We start from the raw sequence: 20,221 nt of genomic DNA on the forward strand, positions 1-20,221 counted from the left end.
GCATTGTGTTCTTTTTTTTGACTATTGTGAGACGTGTTGCGAGATAGTGCCTTCCTTAGTCTCGTGGGACTTTATAGAAATGAAGAAAACTGATGTACAAAAGAAAGCATACATATCGCTCTTTGGGATTATTTTCTTGAAAGCAAACGTGTTTGAAAAGTGTTTTGATTGTGAGCTACGAGTGTAAAAAACACATGTTCGCATGTGCTGTGAATGGAATATGAATATCCTGATTTTATTGATCCGCACGTGTATTTTAGGCGCCAACAGTACAAAACACCTTCATTCGTCTAAATTCCCAAAATCACCAGGTGCGAGAAAGAGACTATGGAAAGATGGGAGTCTTCGAACAGCCACATTACCAGAACGTTTGGCTGCACAAGCCAGACCTTGGGTCAGACTACAGAGATGAGTCAACCAGACTGGCCGGATATCTGACAGTAGTAATCAGCCAACAAGGATACCTAGTAAGAAAAGTGGTCATGACCTATCAGTGTTCGGATCCCGAGGTTGGCAAATTTGCCTGGTATCAAGATACAAAGATCCATACTGTCTCAATCCATTCAGCTGTAAAATTGGTACCCATGAGGATGTGCTTGCAATGTGAGTGTTTTGTTCATTGTGCCTAATAGGCATCATGGCTGTATGGTCCCAAGGGAGTTAAAAAGTTAACGAAAAGGATGACCGTGTCCTATGACCGGGGATAGTAATGTACTTGTCAGCAGATAATGTGCCAGGATAAGATCGCCATACTATCACTATTACATTGTACCACGATGCTCACAGCGCCGCGTCACTACGTCGACAGGTTCGACCATTTCGAGACATGAACCCGATTTGATTACATCAAACAGTTGTCATATCATTAACAGATGACCAGAGGATACCATGCCAGCGAGATACCACGCCAGACCAATGAAACGTCAACAATCCGATACATCCATCACAGAAAGTAACGATATAATACCACAAAATACAACAAGAAACACTTTGAATGCAAATATTTATTCTTGGACTGGGAAGGAATTTGTTACATGCTACTTTGCTTTCTTATGTGGAACATGTACTCAACAAAAGACACCAAACATTCAACATAATGGAAATGTTTGTTTACAAGCAACCATAGCAAACATAGCAGACATATTTTGCAGTTTCTGTACTAAATATTCAAATAGTTTGCACTGTATCGTTGATCAGTACAATTTACAAGTAACATTAATCTTACATAAAGAGGTTGGTACTATAAATTGTCAATAAATAAGCTCAGATCGTTTCTATGTAAGGGGGTCAATGGGTGTTGGAAGGTTGTGGTCTTAGAGAGGGATGGCGTTGTACTTTCTCTCGGGACGTCTCTGAAGAGCATTTGGCAAGGCCTGCAATAGATGGAAGTATTGAAGAGACTTGTGTAAGATGTTTCATTGTACGTAACATATTTTTAGTGATCTGATGTCAATCACTACATTATTGATTTGTGGATATCATTATTTTGTTTCACAAAATCAACTTCGGACTTCTTGATTAATTCGTGGCTTTCTCACATGTGGGAGAGTGATATAGCTTTTATACAAAATGACAAAACAAACGGGATAATTGAAAATGCAGTTGAAGAAATGAAAAAAAAGAGCTGCAAAGTTCAAGGTACTTCCAATGTACTTACTTTCATTTCACGATTAATCCTCGTTGTAGCATTGGGTGTTCGCCACAATGATGTTGGCATGTACTGAAAATGGTCAAAGAAACATGTGCTGCAACAAAATAGTCAAAGAATGGCCAGGTTCAAGAATGAATAAAACGTTCATGTCAAAGTTATATCCCCGGGTATGTATACGAACCAAATATTTGGTAATACACATCATATTTTAACATACTTCAAGAAATTGAGTCTGTGTACACATAAGTTAAGTAACTTACTTTCTGGTAGGTTGCCTTGTCTGGAATGTATGTGTTGATTGCAGTCTTTGCCCTTTGGACATACGTCTGAATTTCTGGAAGTGTGTCCAGAGATTGAAGTGGGATAGGCAGGTATAAGTCCATCTGGATCTCTCCATGTTCAGGATCCCAAACTGTGACCTTGGACTTTTCCAGGAAGACCAGTTGTTCCCTGTACTTCAGAACCTCCTCCTCAATCATCTCCTTGATGATCTCGTAGATGCTGTGCAGGTGCTGTTTGAGGTTCTCCTCTACTTGCCAGTAGTTGTATGCCCACACACCCTGTAAACCATCGATAGTTCATTTATGCTGTTGAAATCGCCAGTTGTTTTGCCAGATTTGTAAACTGAAAAGCTCTATTGCCTTGCACTACACTGAATCAATCTTCGAAATAAGATTTGGACTGACCTCTTGGTAAGCACCATTGGTGAGGGAAAGCAGATGTTGGAGGTCGTCCCTCTTCATGATGTCTCCCAGACGGGAGGTCATCATCTTTTGTGTGTGCTCTACAATTGCGCTGTACTTGCTGGGGATGTTAAGACCTTGTACTTTGTTGGTGATGGCACTGAGGTATTGCTGGTAGGTGTCAGCCAGCTGAAGTCTGATGGTCGCCAATCGAGGATGGTTCTTCAGCTCTGTGAGAGATGCAGTATAATGTGAAAAATGAATTTTCATGATGGTTGTAATTTGTACATAGATTTCGAAACAAAGCTCAAATGTTTATAGTGAGTTGAAATAGATTACCTGTAATCGAATTCTGCAGGTTGTTGTAATGATGATAATAAGTGTTCCTCATACTCTGCAGCTTTTCATCCAGTCCAGAGATCATTACCACGGTCATGCCAACAAGCTCATCCACACCACGCTACAGTGAAAATATAATATTTTAAATAGAACATATCAATGCCAGAAAGTAATATCTCGATGATCTGTTGAAACACATCTGTTCTTTTTAAAAAGGATAGAGCCACGAAACCCATTTGAATGGATCGTGGAAAATAGGACATTACAACAAGGAACTGGTGAAAAAGGTAAGCTTTTAAGGGACACAAACCTTAAAGTTGGTCAGGGTTTCAGCAACGATGGCCTGATATTTTTGTCCGATGGGAAAGTTTGTCATCTCCTGCATATATTCCGCCAGTTTCTGATTTGTGGAAGCAAACACTTCCTTTGTTGAAGTCACAAGGTCTTTGTATGCTTCGCTGAAGGAAAGAAGTTTACTCAAGGTAATCAAGGTGTGAATAGTCTTTTTCACGATGTTGTTAGCTTTAAAGAATGTTATATTCTTATATATGCCCATAAAATGATCCCAGTATAGATATAAACGAAATCACTAGTAGACTTACAATGCCTGACTGAAGTAATCTCCCATGGCAGCAATGTAGAAGTCATTTCGGTTGTACATGCGCCTGATATCCCTCCTGATAGAATCCAGCTGTCTCTCGATGGAAGCCATCTCTGATTCCAACATGGTTAGGTAAGGAGAGAGTTCTTCTTTGGCGGCCTGTGCAATTCGGTGGTACTTGCCGGACAATTCCTGTCCCACAGACTCGTATACAGAGTGGAAAATGGACTTGCTATCTTGCCCATATGTCTCCACCGTCTTGGTCAAGTATCCCTTTAAAAATGCAAGAGTACTCATTTATGAAAATGACATCTTAAATGTGGAAAGTTTTCTTGTGACGCGTTTTGATTTCCATACATTTCAGTAAGTACAGTAATTACATATATTCTCCAGCATTTAATACCTGAATATCAGCGATCATCCGTGGCCTCCAGGATATCCTGGTATGGAGAAGACGGGATGTGTTAAGTCTGAGGGCAACAAGACTGTCAGAGAGTCGACGAGAATTATCCTGATGATAAACCTCAGCCTGCATGGCGCTTGAATTGACGTATCTGGCATTCATGTTCAGTGTCTTTCCAGAGTTGTCTGAAGTAGAATATGTTTTTTTGCAGTCATATTTCCGCATTGAAAAAAATCTGATGAAATGTTCATCATATATAAATAATTTTCCAAAGAAGGAGGATGTTGTAGAACCTACCTAGATCATAGTTAGTTTGGAAGTCGACCATTCTCCTTTCGGTGTCAACAGTAAGGTGTGCTTGGACAATCTTGTCTCCATACAAGTTCCTGACTTTCAGCTTGAAAGGACTTTCCTCCATCTCGCCAGAGAGGTCCAGGTTCTTGATTGGGGTCTCCATCTATAAAAGCAGGAACTATATTATAGTGGTCAGACAAATACTTTGATACCATCTTTGTCATGAGAATGTCATTATTACTTCATATTTACATTTGATTATAATATAAACGTTATCACAAATGACATATATATTGAGACATCATATTATTCATAGGATTCTACTAGTTAATGAGTTTAAGCTTTGACAAATTGTTCACCGAACAATAAGACATTCTTACCTGCAGCTGTATCTGCTTCCTCACTTTGTTGATCTCGCCTCTGAGGGCAAAGTTTTGTCTTTCCCTTCTGGCTGTTAGGTAGGTGATTCCACTTCCAGCAGATACTTTCTCGCTGGAGCTTCCGATGTGGGATGTAAGTTTGACGTCCACAACTGTATATGGGTGACTTATGCCAACCATAAAACTGTAGTTGGTGTTACCCCATCCGTAGGAAATGTCATCCAGTCGAGATGTAAGTGTAAGGGTCTTTCGGGAGTCACTGGAGTAGGACAGTTGTGTTTTGCCATTGAAGACTGTTCTGCCATCATTCAGCAGCATTTCGGTGTCGATCTGGATGTTCTGAAGATCATTGACAACACTTATATTTTTATCCTTATTGTGTCTATAGAGAATTAATGTGCATTATTCATCATGGCAATTGCCTTGGTAATAAACTCAAAATATCATGTTGACATAAAGTTTACTGTAAGTAAGGTGTTCCTACCTTGCCGATAGAAGGAAGTCTGAGAGACAGATCAGCTTGCTTGTTGTTGTCACCAGGTGTGAAGACAGCTTTCATACCAATCTTCTTTGTGTCATCTCTGTCTGCATCCCAGGAGAAGGCTCCATCCAAAGTTTTGCTTGCACCTGTGTGACCCATCCATCTGGAGACTTCTCAGAGGGGATCCCACTTTGAAGGTGCCATCATACATCTTACTGTAACGGCGGCTACGGTCCTTAACATCCACATCATAGAACAGTTTGTGTCCTGCATCTTCATTCCAGATGAACTCTCCACGACTCTTTGCTTGCAGTTGTGAACTGAGGACATTTCCAATGATGCCAACAGTGCGGGTGGGATGAATAAACTTCAGTGTCAGGTCTTTGTTCAACATGGACTGTCTGCTCCTGTCCGTCAGTGTGGTCTGGATTCTGATGTTGCTCTCGGGCTCATCTCTGTCCCAGTTGACAAACATCTCTCCATCGATGTTCTCATCAGCTATTTCCCCGGAAAGAGTCAGCTGCATTGGCCTTGGCTTCCTCATTGTAAATGTTCCCTGCTCCCTTGAACCTCGGGAGATCTCCATGTCCATATCCAGAATATTGTCACCATTGTAATCGGCTTCCAGCTTCTCTGTATATTTATCCGATCCTTGATGATGTTCAAACCTAAGAGCAGTCAACTTGACAACTTCAAAAGGTGTAACCAGGGTCAAATCTGTTGTCAGTTCTTTCTCACTGTACAGATCAAGGAATTGGTAGGATCCATCAAAAGCTATTCTGTCTGTAGGACTCCATGTAGCCTCAATGTGAGATTGGTATTTCTGGTTTCTGTTGGTGTTGTGGAAAGCCAACTTGATGTTATCTGAAAGAGATATTAAACCTTCCATTTCTGACAGGGATGTGTAGCCGAAAGACGCTTCACCTGTGTGAGTACCAGTCATTGGAGTTTGTATTGTGGCTGTGGACCTGAACTTCCGTAGTTCACCTGCATGTGTCAAAGAGATTTCAGCAGAATCCAAGTTGTCAAATGGTGTTGCGATCCGTGCAACTGCTGTGTAGGGCGTGGCAGACATGTCAATAGTTGACTCAAGACCAAAGTGATTGCCATTTCCTGCATTCAGTTTGCTTTCTAGATTGTATCTATCAGTTCCATGCTCAAATGATGTGGATGCAGAGAGAACCTCATATTGTCTGAACGGTGTAGTCAGTTTGACTTCCAAGTCATATTTTGGCGAAATCGTTGCATGGAGTTCTCCTGTAACTTTCTGTCCTTGTGCATACTGTACAGCAGCATTGCAGTTGATTCCATTAGTTGTTGCAGCATGATCAATCTCAGCCTTGGTGAACTCGTAGCCTTGGAAAGGTGTAGTAATTTCTAAGCTACTTTCTAAACGATCAATGTCATGATTAAAATGGTTGAGTTTTGCAGTGATCTTTCTCCTGTCCATGAACTGAACCATACTCTGGGAAGCAAAACGAGTCCATGTGCCAGAATGGTCAAAAGAGAAGCCAAGGTTTCTGTATGGCCTGAATGGTGTTACGATTTTGAGTTGACCATGGATGTCATCCAGTGCACTGAATTCGGCTTTCATACTTGCTTTCCTGTTGTTGTAATCACCATTGATGCTCATCTTCATATTATTAAGTTGTCCTTCTTTGTGGAATTTGATATTTCCTGTCTGTCCGAGTCCTGCCAGATTGAAGTTAAATCCTGAGCTGATATCAATATCTCCATTTCTAAGCCGGAAGGATGAGTCAGACGAGATGGAACCACCAGTGCCCATGCTGGCTGAAATCTGATTTTTGAAGTTGGTTGGTCTGCCACTGAAATCTACACGTGCAACAATATCTTCTGTGTATGGATTTCTAACAGTTAAGTCTGTCAAGAGTCGCCTTGAGCTGAAGACATTGTTGAGAGATGCTTCTAATGTTGCCTCTCTGATTCCAATGGATCCTTTAGCTTTGAGATTATTGATATCCCCTTCCTTACTGTAAGCTACCCTCATGCTCTCCAAGCCTTCAATGTTGCTGACTACATTCAAGTTACCGCTGACAGAGGTACCAGTCTGGCAATCCAAATCTGCAGTGAGTGTCTTCCCAATAGCTTGCAGTTCCAGGTGACTCCTGCAGTTGCTAATAGGCCCATCGTGAGTGAAGACGATTCTGCTATTGTCGAAGCTTCTGAAAGGAGTTCTAAGTGTAGCACTTATGTCTATTGTTGGGGCCATCATGCCATTTACAGTCATCAGTACTTTTTGACGCTGACCATAGTTGACATCCATGGTGGAGCTTAGACGACCATTCTCGAGTGAATGTTTGTACTCTGCAGATTGGCTTTCATATCCTTGGAAAGGTGTTTTAAGTTCTGTGCTCGCTTGAATATGTGTCAGTCCAGATTTTAAGAAGTCCACTTTGCCTTCAATAACTTTTCCATCCATGTAGCGAAGATTTCCTTCAGTGTTAAATCGGGAAAGCGACCCTGAGTGCTGAATAAAGCCTCCTACATTTCTGAAGTTCTGGAAAGGACTTCTGATTGTCACGGATGCCATGATTCTGTTCTTCACACTTGCACTGACATCTACTTCAAGTGTAGAATCCTTAATGTTAAGAAGTGCTGTAGATTTCAGATCAGTGAGATCTCCTTCCACTCCAATGGAACCTTTCATACTTTCATAACCAGGAATGTTTGTTGTGATAATGAGATCCCCCTTTGTTGATCCCATGTTTGCAAAGTTGGTCTGTGCAGTTAGCCTGGTCTTGGCAAACTCAAGTTCTGCATTGTTTTTCAGATTTCTAAGAGTGCCAGTGGAAGTGAAGATTGCTCTGCTAAGTTCGAAGTCCTTGAAGGGAGTTTTGATCACAGCATTTACATTGATATCTCTAGCTGTTTCTGCAGAGATGTCTGATGTAATTCTCTGTCCGTTGCCATAGGTGACTGCTGAGTTGGATTTAAAGTAATTAGTCCTGGAATCATGTCCATATTCGACAGTCATCATTTCATATGAAGTGAAGGGTGTCTTCAGCTGAGCACTTGTTTTCATTTGCCTATATCCATTACTGAAGAACTTGACTTTGCTCTCAATTGTTTTGCCATCCATGTATCGGAACAATCCTTCGCTGTTAAAATCATTCCAGTTGCCCGTGTGTTCAATGACAATAGCTGTGTCTCTAAAGTCTGTGAAGGGGGTTCTTAGAGAAAGGCTTCCTCTGATATCTTGTGCAATTCTACCTGTGATATCGGCTTGAATGGTGGAATCCTTCAGGGAAGCTGAAGCAGTACCTCTAAAGTTGTCAGTACTTCCCTCCTTGTTGAGAGATGCCTTGACCACTTCCATACCCTCGATATTAGAGATGATGGAGAGACTGGCTCTGGTGGACATTCCGTGTTCAAATGATGAATCTGCAGTGACTGTATTGCCCAGAAGTTCCATTTCGGCATGACTTGTGCAGCTGGCCATTGGCCCAGAATGAGTAAACACAAGTTTATTGTTTTGGAATCTGCCGTAGGGTGTTTGAACAGCTAGTTCAAAGCTGATCTTAGGTGATGTTTGGATGCTGAGGTCAGATGTAATTCGTTGTCCACGTCCATAGAGAACGAGAGCATTGGATGTCATTTGAGTGTCAGCCAATGAATGGCGGTATTTGAAAAGGGGCGATTCAAATCCCAGGAAGGGAGTCTTGATTTCTGCTTTGGTATCAATATGAGCCAGGCCAGATTGCCAGAAAGTCAGGGTGCCCTCCAAAGACTTGTCATCCATGTACCTAATGGTGCATTGACTTGTAAACCTCTGCATGTTTCCAGAATGTTGGAAAGAGAGTCCAACATCTTTGTAGTCTTCAAATGGCGTCTGCATGGTGAGAGATCCTTCATATTTGCCATCAGTCTTAAGTATGAAGGAAACATCAACTTGTTCATTGTCCAGAATTCCAGTTGCTTTGGCGTTGATGTCATTAATGTAGCCTTCTTTGTGAAGCTTGAGGCCAATGTTTCTGCTCCTCCAATCCCTTGTGTAGGCCAAGTTGGTAGATAGATCTATCAATGGATATCTGAGAGTGAATGCTGATTCTGAGTTGAAGGAGTGCCGTGATCCAACAGCTCCAGATACCTTAGTTGAGAAGCTTCTTAGCTGACCATCATGATCTATGCCAAATTTGATGTTATCTGAAAAGGGGGATTTGATGAGAAGTGTTGTGTCCAGGCGTCCATTGGTAAATCTGTTCTGGCCAGAGATGTCAATTGTTTGATCTCTTGCGTAGGTGATGATGATACCACCCCTTATGTTATTCCAAAAGCCACGTTTGTTAAATGAAACTTTAGTTTCTTCCATGCCAGTAAATGGTGTCTTAAGTGTGAATGTTCCAGTTGATCTAAAGCCATGACGGAAATCAAGGTCCACTTCTCCAGTTTTCCTTGTCATTTGAATTTCCCCATGACTCTTGAAATCCTCCCAACTGCCCTCATGTCTGACAGATAGCTTGTTGATTTCATAACCATGGAAAGGTGTGGTGATGACAAGACTGCCATCATATCCCTTAGCCCAGTTCAGTTTCAGATCGCCAGCCAGGTTGCTGTCAGAGGCAAACGTAACCTCAGCATGTGTTTGCAGAGAGCGTCTTCTTAGAGCATGCTTTAGGGACGCACTCATGTGTTCCATGTTTTCAAATGGAGTCTTGATGGTGACGTCCATGATGATGGGGGTTCCAAATGCATAGACAGCATCAAGGCTAACACTTTTCCGTGGATAGTATTCTGTTTCAATGTGTGAGCGCCTCCCCTTGCCTGTAAGTTCACTGCTGGCAAACACCTGGAGGTACTGATAGTTATGGAATGGGGTATCTATCCTCATCTTTCCATTCATATCGTCGAGGTTCCAGTTCAAGATCCCTGCAAAGTTTCCCAAGACAGGAGTGATGGCAAAGTTAGCTTTGCTCATGAAGTTTCTCCTGCCACCATTGTATGAAAGTCCTGCTTCAAACGATTTGTAGTCATCAAAAGGCGTTTTCAGTGTTGCCCGGTAATTGTTCAGGGTGTCAGGATTGACGTGTGCTTCAAATTCAAAGGCCTTTCTGATGTCATAGCTGAAACTTCCTCTGGATATCAAATCAGATCCTTCCCTCTTGTGAGATGCCTTTAAGACAATATCTCTGAAGTTTTCAAAAGGACTTGTCATCCGTAGATTTGTTTCAACATTCTCTTTGGATGGTGCAGCAAAGGAACCATCAAATGACAATTTGTTATATGGAGACCATTCTAATTCAGCATGTCCAGAAAGTGGATAAGTAAGATAGTGAGCATTTATCTTTCCCTTAAGGTTGGTCACAGGTGATGCGAGTGTAAAGTCAGACTCTGTTTGCCCATCAGATCTAATGTAGTTGATTCCTGCTGATCCAATAATATTCTCTCCTTGCTTGATGTTGGACGAGTGGCGGATAAAACCTCTTCCGTGTTCATGGTCAAGGTTGATGTCAAGACTGCGGATTGGTTTCCATGGAGTTTCAATGGTTACTCCTCCCAAGGCCTTTGTTCTGGTGTTTGAAGCATGGTTTCCAAAAACGTTGACAAAGATGCGTCGGCCCCTGCCCCACTCTGTTGTCACTGTACTTTTCACGTCGTTGTGAGTATTCCTGTGTTGCCAGTTGTGGGTGACCCGGTAGCTTGGAGAGGACAGTGTGAGCTTACCAGTGTTTTGGAACTGCCATCCAGATCTTGCATGGTCCATATCCAAATCATAGATGTATTGATCACCATTGAAATCCAGGGCAATGTCAGTGACAAACTTTCTGAAATCATCATTGTGAGAAAGACGTAGATTAACAGCTCGCATTCCCTTGAAGTTGGACTTGAAAGTGACAGTACCCTCAACGTCCCGTTTCTGGTCAGTGCATCGGTTCTCTCCAGTCATAATGAGCTTGGCATTCTTTCCCTCTAAACTTCCCTTCATGATGGTGTTAAGAGAAGTTGTCACTCTGTGATCTATTTCGGTGCTGAACCTTCTATATCCTTTGAAAGGGGACGTACCTGTGATAGTCAGGTCAAGGTTACGGACAGAGAAGGGTTTCTTCATACTGACCGCAGAAGAGATCTGATTTTTCTTTCCACCCCAGGAGATTTGCATTGAAGAGCCATATTTCTTGTCATTGTTGTCACTGCTGGCCTGGGCCATTAGATCCTCAAATCCTGCAAACGGTGTCTTCACTTTGACGGAACCATCAAGTGACTGACCATTTCGTGTTTGGACCCTTTTGAAGGATGTGTCTACTTTGACCTTCTTGTTAGTGTCCCAAGACAAATCAGCACGTGTAGTGTACTGTTTGCCACTTGCATGCTTAATATTGAACTCCACATCTCTGGTTGGGTATTTTATTGCAACAGTCGAAGCAAAGTTGCCAGGTGACCTGAGATTGAGTTTTCCTGTGAGGAGGAATCTCCTGGAAATATCCTTGTCAGCATCCCACTTAGCATCAGCAGAGCCCTCGTATGTGATACCTCGCCTTCCACCTTCGACCTGGAGAATGACATGTCTTGTGGGGTATGTAATGTCCATGCTCCACTTGGCAGTTGGCGTCTTGGTGTATTTATAGCCCGTGTTGACTGCATAAACCTCACCAGCGTAATCGGCCTGTGCAGAAAGCTTGACATCCTTGTTGTCCAGGTTAGTGGAAGCAGTCAGTTGGATTGGCTGGATGTAATGTAGGTTGATGTTAGATTTCAGCTGGTGGGCTGCATCTCTCTGTCGTTTGTAGGTTGTCAGCATAGTAGATTTTTCTTTGTCCATGAAGAAGGTCATGGAGTGTGTGTAGTCTTTCTTGGACTGGATTAGATCCGTCTTGAGATGTAGTTCTTTCCCTGGATAGGAAAGTCTTGCTTCACCCATGAGATTCAGTGTCTTCTTTCCACTGTTTCTCAGATTGAGAGCAGCATCAACTGTATTTCCTTTGCCATAGGCAAATGTCATGTTGGAATTCAGATAACGACTGTCTTGCATATGCTTTCCTTTGAGGCTCAGTTTCACATCCTGAAAGAATAATGAATGCAACCATAAAGTAAAAATGACGAAATCGTTATGCAGGTGGTGAATATGTGTCGCCTATGAGAATGATATAATCTGCCATTATTTGTACGATCAAATGGCTCACCAGTGGTCCCACAGTAGTTTTCATTGTGTAGTCAATCTTGGTTTTGGACCCAATGTCATGGTTAACAAGAGCATAGCCTGTGATCTGGCGGGAGGAATCCTTGGATTTAGGTCCATATCGGAATGTTGCACCAGCTTCTGTATGTTTCTTGTTGTGAGAGAAATCAAGATCCGTGAAGAAATTGACCTCAGGGAATCTCTTGTCCTCGAAGTTTCTGTAAACAAAAGCATCATCCTGTGTACACAAACGATACCTGATTTGACAAAGAAGCATTTGCAACAATTAGGGTTGTGATGCCGGTTCAGTGAATATAAATTTGATGTGTGATTGTTTACTTACGTGTTAAGCTGGTAGTTCCAGAGGGATTTGGTGCTGCGATCAGTGTATTTAGAGCTGAATGTGATCTTGTCCTTTTTGATACTTCGAATCTTAGGCAGATTGTAGTCGAGAGTTAGAAAGGTGCTGACTGTGCTCGTCTTGGTCTGTACATTGCCACTCAGCTTGGTGACCAGGAAACGGGAAGAAAGTGTTACACTACCGCTGTACTTGTTCTTAGTACCGCCAGTCTTCTTGATGTCACCTGATTTGGACATACATTGGAATTGAAATACATTTATAAGTGATATGATGGTTACTTAAAAAAATATTTATGACTGGTTAATATGTTGTCATTTGAAATAATTTCCAATAACAAAGTGACAAGTCATTGATACATAAGGTTACCTGGTGATGAGTGAATTTCTTCTATCAACGTGTTTCTTCACTAGGTAATATTGCAAAATGTAAACACTCTCCGATTTCTGAACATGTGATGCGAAATAGTTATTGTAAACATTCCTCACTTAGGTTTCTTACATTTAAGAGTGATTGGCTTGTCCAAGACCTTGTGGACATCCAGAGATACACTTCCCTTGAGTGATTTGCCCTCTTTATAGTCTCCTGATCCAGAGAGTGAGACGAGTTCCAGTTTGGGGGTCTTGACTGTTAAAGTTGGGATGACTTTGATGATGGACTTCTTCCTACCACTGTTCTGGTACACCAAACCAGCTTCAAGAAAGTAGTCCTGCTTTGGAGCAAGGCTGAAGGTACCCATCACACTCTTTTCAATTTTCGAGTTCAGTAAGGCAGCTGCAAGAGTAATTTTAGGTAAAAAAACCCCATGAAACATGGCCTTTGGTTGTGGTGCTTTATATAGATTGAGCCAATGGTTCTGGAGGAAGATTGTCTGTTTTGAAAAGTGTACTTACATCTAAAGCTGATTGCATTTGGTGTTACTCCATTGAGGGTTAACTCAACACTAGCTCTCTTAAGTGCTTCAGCCTCTACTGTTCCACTAAGTAGGATGATTTTGACTCCGGGGCGCCTGATCTCCAGGCGGGGCATGTAGGTCACAAATGTCTTTACTTTCTTGATACCAACTTCACTGATGATGCCATATTCTCTTGATTCATCAACAATCAGGTTACCTCTCATGCCGATCTTCTTACTTTCATACGCCATCGATCCTGTAAAGTGACATGAATAATTTTACTTTCAATCCTAGTATGTTATGACAAGACGTTATGTTTCTTGAAATACTGTAGCAACAAACAGGCAGAAAAAAACCCATCTAAGTAGCCCACCTTTGAATGCTGCCTTCTTCCATGGGGACGCCAGATTGATTTCAAGGTCTTTTGCTTTCTTATTTAGAAGAAAGTCGAAAGCCAAAGATCGATCAGTCCTGGATCCAGGTGTGTTCAGAGCTATCTGAGCCACAGTGGAATACTGATTCTGGAAAAGAAAAGAAAAAGAATCGGAAATTGCTCCGTCAGTGAATTCAATATTTCATAAACATACATACTTAAAACTGCAAACTCAGAAACGACAATGATTGATGCATATGAGCATTTCTAAAATGTAACTGTATGAATCTATGCACTGACCGTTGATTGTTTAGCCATGAGTTTGTAGCCAGCGTGTGTGTCCCTCTTGTAAAGAACAAGACTCTGAGAGAAGGGTCCTGTGAAGGGGAAGTATGGAGCATCATCTACCATGGAAGCATTAGACCACTGGAATTCATTACAGATCTCAAGACCAGTGATGGTGGCAAGTCTGGTGCCTGTGCACAGTTCCAGCCTCTTTCGGTTGTCTGTGACCAAGTCTTGTTTCCTCTCCTGATCACCATGAATGCTGAAGAACTCTGTGCTGTAGGAAAGAAAATATTAATCTTTATGAATATCATGTTTTGATTAATTGTTGAAGTGTTGAGAATGGAGAATCATGAACTGACAACAGCACACTCACTCTTTATTATATACATGCATGCATTGGTAAGAAGGGCCTGAAAGTTTGCTTACTTGACATCAAGGATTTCCATTTTCTTTTGTGGAAAGTCAATGTCTGCACTAAGAATCTTTCCTCGGCTGAGTTCTACACGTCCTTTCAATGCAGTGCTGGAATGCCAGGTGTTGACAACTCGAAGGCCAGTTTTGGTGACAAAGGCATCCATACTCATTGTGCCAACAATCTTGATAGCTCCACTGGAAAAGGTCATAGGTCCACATTCAGTCTATTTGATAATATCAAATATATATACGTGGAATGTGTGATCACATTAGTGTTTTTGCTGAAAAGGAATTGATTACTGAAAATGTACCTTGGCTTGATGTGTCCATCAATGAGGAGACTGCTTGGTGAAGTTGTCATTTTACGGAGGTCCACTTGACCAGAGGCCTGAAGATCGATGGTGGCTGTTCCGTTTACAGTGAGATTGAGGGGGAGACCAGAGCTGGTAGGAATAATCATGCTACTGTCCAGGATCATCATACTCTGAGTGAAGGAGTAGTCCTGCTTCTTGGACATCTTGATAAGGAAGTCCAGGAAGTTGAAGTTCTTGATCGATGCCAAGGGATCTACGCCCTTGAAATGGTCATAGTACATTTCATTGCCAAAGATCCTCATGTATAAGCCTCCTCTCAGGTGATCAAGGTTAACAGTACTCTGAAACATGCATCAGATCGGAGTTTGACATTCATACATACAAGTTTGTTTACACATAGGTGTGTGTACGAGTGTGTATCCAAAGCGAAACAAGAGATTGCTTTATATGTGAAAGTACCTTTGGTTTCCTAGCTGCCTTTCCTCCAAAGTAGCTGTATGGGCCAAGATAGGTCTCAATGAGATATTCCACTCCTTCAATACGTCCACCAAGCTCAAACAGATTGAGAGAATTCCCAAAGAGATCCACTGTCATGTTGAGCATAGCAGAACGAGGAACGAAGGAATTATCTGAAAAGATGACATTACTCTCGAGCATAGCGCCAGTGTTGAACTTCTCTAGGAAGAGTGAGCCTTCATAGTTGCGTGAATACTTGAGTGTTGAGAGGTCGAAATTCTTTCCAAGGGTTTTATCCTGGAGGATTCGTCTGATGGTCTGCTTCTGTGGACCGGATGTTTCCATCAGGTTTGTAAGATGAGACCAGACAAATGATCCGACTTGATTAACTTCCTTATCAGACTCAAGAGAAGCTTGGATTCTCCTGAAGACATCTTCAGATGGACACTGCATTACAGCTAGGTAGGCAGCAATTCTCAGTTCGGGATCCTCATCGAAATCTTGATAGATTGTCATAACTTCACTTCTCTGGAATGAACACATGTTCAAACATTACAGTTGTATTAGATATGATATGACATTTCAATGAAACATGGTAGGTCTGATTGAGTTTTGGAACAATTTCTATAACTTACATCGGCAGTACAGGGAAGTCTTCTGTAGGCCTGGATGGCAGCTACTCGGACCTCCATGGGGTTGGCTTGTCTGTTGAAGCAGCTGTTGAGTGTAGTGGTGAGTCTGTCCAGATGGCCTGCATTTCCGAGAGCACGAAGTGCCACAAGACTAGTCTCCAGATTAGAATCTCTGATGTAGCAGCCATAGCCAATGGTCTTCTCCATGGCGGAGATGATATTTGTGATTGTGTATTCCCCAGAACAATCTTCATGATGGTTGCAATAATTGTTGACCATAGTGGAGATTGGAAGCATGGCAACCTTGCTGTACTGAGGGGTATCAAGAAGTACCTGCAAATATATGGATTGATAGTTACTTTATAGCTCAACATGGGATGGTCTGTTTCACTGCTTTTATGGAGGGTGAACACGATATCATTGTATTTTTATGATGTCGCTATAAGCTCACCTTTACTTCCTGCAACATCTCCATAGTTGGGTAGGGGATGAGAGACAGGGATGTGATCCACATGGTTGCCTGAGCTCCAGTGACTTGTCTTTTCAGCAGAATATCTTTCAAGAACGTAACAGATGCACTTGTGCTGACCATTGGAATAGTGTCCAGGAAGAACTTCCTAGAATGGAACCAAATACCAAATGTAGATATATAAATGTTTATGAAAGATGATATTGATTTTGATAAGATCTTAAGATTTTCATCCAAGTCACATATGTGTACATGATAATAGAATATGGGTTATGATAGTGATACAGAATTGTTTATACTAACTTGACCCTCTCTATGTTGTCAGTGCAGATAGCTCCAGAGTTAACTTGCTCATAGACCCTTCTTATGTCATCGACATTGAGGTTTTTGATGATGTAGACTAGCTCAGAGAACAAGCGTGGAGTGTCGGGGCGGATATCTTCTCGTGTATTCTGACAGATTTCTCGCAGTTTACTTTCAGCATCTCTCATTGGTTGGTCTTTGTTTCCTGGACCATAGGCGTGTTCAAACATAAGTCCTGCCCGATTCCGAATGTAATCTGAAGCACGAAAATCAGACAGAAAGACATTTACAAACTTGTATTTGAGATGATGATGCTAATGAGGGATTGTTATATTCAGTTATACTCGTGCCTTAGACAATGAGATCTTTGACCTGCTCACCTCGTCTTGTGGTAACACCAGATCTCTGAGTCTTGTAGTTGAGTCTCTGAAGGACTTTGGTGGTGGCACCGCTGGTGGCCCTTGAGAAGGGCCTGAATGTGTGTGTCTCTCGGATGAGCGCACTCTTGAGGAGTCCGTTCTTGTCCAGTTCCTGTTCACATTCGTGTGTACTCTTCATGAGAGGCAGAGACTGAATCTCTGAAGGAACTCGGTACTGCATACCATGCACCGAGCTGTGATAGCCATTACGATCGGTGCAGCCAAGGAGATCCTTGCTCTTCTTAATAGTTGTAGAGTACCAGCCACGTGATGCCACCGTGTAGTCCGTATTGCACTCGCCTGTGACGTCATTCTGGAGAGACATAAGATTGACTTTATGCATGTATGGAAGACAAATATCCATCTTGATGTCTTCGGGTCAAATACAACTAACAAGGACGTTATGAAGATGTATCCAAATACGTATGTTGTATACAAAGATACATCTTGTTTTACCTCTTTCACTCTCTGATTCTTTTCCAGGATGTCCATACTGTTTTGGACAGCAGTGAGAAGACCTCTTTTGATGTTGAGAGCCCATGTGGTTTCACTCTCAGTGGGACACAGATCCTCTATCACGCCATCTTGGAAAGAGAAGCGGAGGGGCGACCTTTCCAGATTCCTTCTGAACTCCCCTGACTCATCAGCATACTTCATTGGTGTAGAGGTTGAAGGATCAGACTGGTATACCTTCACGTCACGCAGCTGAAACAGGTGTTACTAAAATGTCACAACAGTAAAACGTTTCATAGGTTGGCAAGTCCCTTATTTTTTTTCCATGGTGTATTAGACATTGCCCCATTAAATATATGAAGGGTTACTTACCCTAAGAGCCATGTCGCACTTAGACAGGACCTCAATATCAGCTGTTGCCCGGATACCAAGAGTTGCTTGATCACTGGATGCTCCTTCCATGGATGCTTGTGTCTGAACATTGTACTCGAATTCATAGGTAGTTCCAGGGACGTAGTTGAATTTGCTCGTGTCTGATACAGAAAATGTACAAAATACATATGATAATTAAAATAGTATATTTGTATATATCATAGATATTTGAATGAAGACAGCATCAACACCCACTCTAATTTGAGGCACTTTACTCACCTCGGCATCGTCTGGCGCAGGATGTTGTCTCGTCACGTGACTGGTAGGTTATTGGCCCTAGGATAAAACATCAACTTTAGTCACACAGTGTTGTCACTTTTGATATCTTGTAACGTCCACTTTTTATGTATTTTTTTTTGCATTTCCTATATTGTTGTGAAGTTGGTCATATTGGAAATGTAAGAATACGAATGAAATAAGAATGATTCATTTTAGTAACATTGGGTAGTGAAAGAAGACAAATGAAGAAGGTAGCCTATAATTGAATAAAAGGCTACCTTTTCATTTATCCTATTTCCCTATACCCAGATTTCAACTTTAGGCCTTATACTAATGGGTATGCCAGTGGACTAATGCCCGGAACGTGATCTTAGGTAGCTGTTAAAAATGTTTGGAAAACAATCCGTTATCTTCGCATGACAATTATTTATGTTACAGACGACTTTGTCTAGTTATACTCTTATGGAAATTACGAGGCAGCTTCAGTCATCCTACAGTCTTAAATAGTGTTGCCATAAATGTGTAAATGTGTACAGCTCATTTTCAAACATCGTATACGCCTGCCTGGATATCTCTACACTCGGACTTTGATATGTAGTTTATCTATGCTTGTGCAATTAGCCTTGTCCTAAAGATGCAAATGTTAAAATCAACAAAGCATTGTTGTGATTTGTATGAAATATTGTGATAACCGTCACAACAACCCCTTAACGTTCATGTTATTGGATGAAGCAGTTCCTGTAGTCCCAAAAGGGACCGCACTCTACTTCATCAACTGCAACATGTAACAACAAAAATAATTTAACTACATCTGTCTTGGTGTGTATGTATTTCGTGGGGTACCGTGAATTCAGAGCAATAATAGCAGAATTGCACACATAAACACAGGTGACGTGTCCGTCAGCTCAATGCTTCTGTCAAGGAGGTGCTATGGACCCTGATCCTTACCTGTACAAACATACTTGGCATAATACTAATTGTTATATAGTTACAGTGTAATGGCTTACCTGCCAGAGCACTTGCTAGCAGAGCTAACAGCGTAAAGGCTGTTGTTGAATACATTGTGTTGGGTTCTTGTGGGGAGACCCTTCCCGCAGTCTTCTTGCTATATGGTGGCTGCTGGCTTGACACCTGAGGTGTAATGGAACGTGTGTCACAGCGCTCGTCGTGGTTTCTGAAGCCAGTGCACTCTGATTAGCATTATATACAGGTATCAGAAGTGGGTTGGTCAAAGGTGAAACCTGTTGCAGATGCTGACAGGCGGAATCAGTGACTTTTGACCACGGCGTAGTTGTCAGGCGGAGATAATCTATATACAGTAATCTATATATAAACAGTTTATATAATTAGATCAGTAAGCATTCCAAACACTCCAGATTACATGTCCTTAGTTGAGGCATCTGTATCAAGCTGTGCAGTCCATTTTGAAAATATAGAATGTTCGTGTATGTTTAAAATATAACAACAGAAATGTTTTCGTGTAAGCGCTTTCTTCAAATTAAATTCTCAAAGGGGCACCGTGTAGTCAGGGGAGAATGTAAATATTATCTGTTGTGTAAGTTTACTTATAAAATGGCCGTTAGGTACTGGTGTAAAACATGAAATGTGCCTGATATGAAATGTGAGAAAATATGCTGAGAGATGTGAGTTTTAGATTGTGTCAACTGTGAAATTAACCGTATGGCTAAAATTACAAGCATGCATTGCATGTATGATTTTGTCACCGGGAAGAATGATGTGTCAACATGTCTGTGTCGAAGTTGGATACAGACTTAGGCTATATTATGGACATGACTGACGTGCATCAGTCCAAGGCAGCTCTAGATATTCATCCTACGACTCTTTCAAATAATCCTTTGACTTAGACGTGTGTATCAAAGAAGCTATATTTTCAAAGTTCAGGGCTGCTTTTACTCACCTATGATGTTTCTACTTATCGAATTGAAACGGATTGATATATTTATGAACCTCAATGTAAGCTTATATGCAAACAACTGTATATTAAATAGTATTACCATTAGTTTTACATGTACCGTTAAGTAAAATTTAAGATAATGATACATGCCAGAGAAATTCTATTATCATCCTTGTTCAAATGAAATTAACATGTTTTTGTCGAACTTATTGTAACATAATCGAATCAAGTGTAATTTGCGTATGTTGAACATATATCTCCCTCAGAGTCCACTGTGAATAAAGAATGGGTCTGTAGCCTCCACTACAAGTTAA

General features: G+C 41.5%; 1 pseudogene; it reads right to left on the minus strand.

Annotated features, from left to right (window-relative positions):
• Window positions 1–989: 989 nt before the first annotated feature.
• LOC137292200 (uncharacterized) lies at window positions 990–19,054 on the minus strand (annotated as a pseudogene).
• Between the last annotated feature and the right edge of the window lie 1,167 nt (window positions 19,055–20,221).

The sequence above is a fragment of the Haliotis asinina genome, chromosome 7 (genome assembly GCF_037392515.1).
Source record: "Haliotis asinina isolate JCU_RB_2024 chromosome 7, JCU_Hal_asi_v2, whole genome shotgun sequence".
Lineage (NCBI taxonomy): Eukaryota > Metazoa > Mollusca > Gastropoda > Lepetellida > Haliotidae > Haliotis > Haliotis asinina.